The sequence below is a fragment of the Lissotriton vulgaris genome, unplaced genomic scaffold, assembly GCF_964263255.1.
Source record: "Lissotriton vulgaris unplaced genomic scaffold, aLisVul1.2 SCAFFOLD_2957, whole genome shotgun sequence".
In the NCBI taxonomy this organism is placed as follows: domain Eukaryota; kingdom Metazoa; phylum Chordata; class Amphibia; order Caudata; family Salamandridae; genus Lissotriton; species Lissotriton vulgaris.
The window spans coordinates 133,541-136,050 of record NW_028245529.1 but is presented as its reverse complement, the minus strand read 5'-3'; positions in this window follow the sequence as shown (position 1 = coordinate 136,050).

The following is a 2,510-nucleotide window of genomic DNA, read 5'->3' as shown; positions in this document are numbered from 1 at the left end:
TGGTCCATCTCCCTTTCTCACCTTACGAGCCCTCTTTCTCACCTTACGAGCCCTCTTCAAATCATTTTGGCAAGAAGATGATGGATGGTGCGAGATATTTCTATAAAATCCACTTCCCGTGTAGCTTTTTCTTATGTGAGTCTTTACCACTATGTTGAAAGTGAAAGTGTTAAATTAGATGAATAACAGGGTTTAATTCAATTAAGTTGGTCCTAAGTTTTCTCAGCACAGATTGATCAACCTCCTGTTACTGAATAATTCACAAAAGAATTCCCTTGTTGGCAACTCATCCATATAGGCAGTCACACACCTACTCACCCACACACACTGACACCCAGACAACCATAGAGGTAGTCATAGAACCAATCAATCACCCAAATAACCATTCATGTATATATATATATATATATATATATATATATATATATATATATATATATATATATATATATATATATATATATATATATATATATACACAAATATACAATTTACCTTTTTTAACCAGGAAAGGCAGTTTTATCAAGAATTATTGTGTTCTTTTTTTGGAACTGGTTTTTGATTTTTTTTGTTTTCTAACATTTTGTATTTTGGTAATATCTGGTGTGATTAACTAGAAAAAATACAGCGTTTTCCTGCTGTTTCTAGAACGGCACCAACAGACTGTCAATGCAGTAGGTTGCGATGCACCTTAATCCTGGAAAGAATTACAGAAGCTGCCTTTGCACTTCCTTAGGGATTGTCTCCACAGGAGCAGGTGGTGTGGTCCTGGAGGTTAGTGGTCCATCTCCCTTTCTCACCTTACGAGCCCTCTTTCTCACCTTACGAGCCCTCTTCAAATCATTTTGGCAAGAAGATGATGGATGGTGCGAGATATTTCTATAAAATCCACTTCCCGTGTAGCTTTTTCTTATGTGAGTCTTTACCACTATGTTGAAAGTGAAAGTGTTAAATTAGATGAATAACAGGGTTTAATTCAATTAAGTTGGTCCTAAGTTTTCTCAGCACAGATTGATCAACCTCCTGTTACTGAATAATTCACAAAAGAATTCCCTTGTTGGCAACTCATCCATATAGGCAGTCACACACCTACTCACCCACACACACTGACACCCAGACAACCATAGAGGTAGTCATAGAACCAATCAATCACCCAAATAACCATTCATGTATATATATATATATATATATATATATATATATATATATATATATATATATATATATATATATATATATATATATATATATATACACAAATATACAATTTACCTTTTTTAACCAGGAAAGGCAGTTTTATCAAGAATTATTGTGTTCTTTTTTTGGAACTGGTTTTTGATTTTTTTTGTTTTCTAACATTTTGTATTTTGGTAATATCTGGTGTGATTAACTAGAAAAAATACAGCGTTTTCCTGCTGTTTCTAGAACGGCACCAACAGACTGTCAATGCAGTAGGTTGCGATGCACCTTAATCCTGGAAAGAATTACAGAAGCTGCCTTTGCACTTCCTTAGGGATTGTCTCCACAGGAGCAGGTGGTGTGGTCCTGGAGGTTAGTGGTCCATCTCCCTTTCTCACCTTACGAGCCCTCTTCAAATCATTTTGGCAAGAAGATGATGGATGGTGCGAGATATTTCTATAAAATCCACTTCCCGTGTAGCTTTTTCTTATGTGAGTCTTTACCACTATGTTGAAAGTGAAAGTGTTAAATTAGATGAATAACAGGTTTTAATTCAATTAAGTTGGTCCTAAGTTTTCTCAGCACAGATTGATCAACCTCCTGTTACTGAATAATTCACAAAAGAATTCCCTTGTTGGCAACTCATCCATATAGGCAGTCACACACCTACTCACCCACACACACTGACACCCAGACAACCATAGAGGTAGTCATAGAACCAATCAATCACCCAAATAACCATTCATGTACCCACTAATATACTCATATACCCACTTTGGCATCAACCGATAGACAGACAAAGTCATTTACACAACTAGTCACTCACCTTTACATTCACTGAGACACCTAACCAATCACTTATAGAGTCAGTCATGCACCCACTGAATCATCCATACAAACATTCATGCACCCACTGATATATCAATACATCTTAGTATATATATTTAAAATTCATAACATTTTTTTAAAAATTCACTAGATGGCTTTAATCAATTTATTAGTGCAAGTGCACAGAATACTACATGCCTTCCCAACACAGTTAGGTAGAATCACCTTGATTACAGAAACTGCACCACTCCATGAGATGAGCCACCTAACCACCTGTGAAGTTTGTGCGCGGCGGTCGCTCTAGTAGATTTACACACTTATAAGGTCCCTTTCAGCTTTTGGGAAGGCTGGAATTATGGGCAAACAAACACATTTTATTATGGGAAGATTGCACTCTATGGAAGATTTCATGAACTATTCCATAATGCTTTGCTTATGATGAACTCATTTATATATATTTTGTCGACAAACGTCCGATCACTTCTGGAGGGCACTCGGCCACA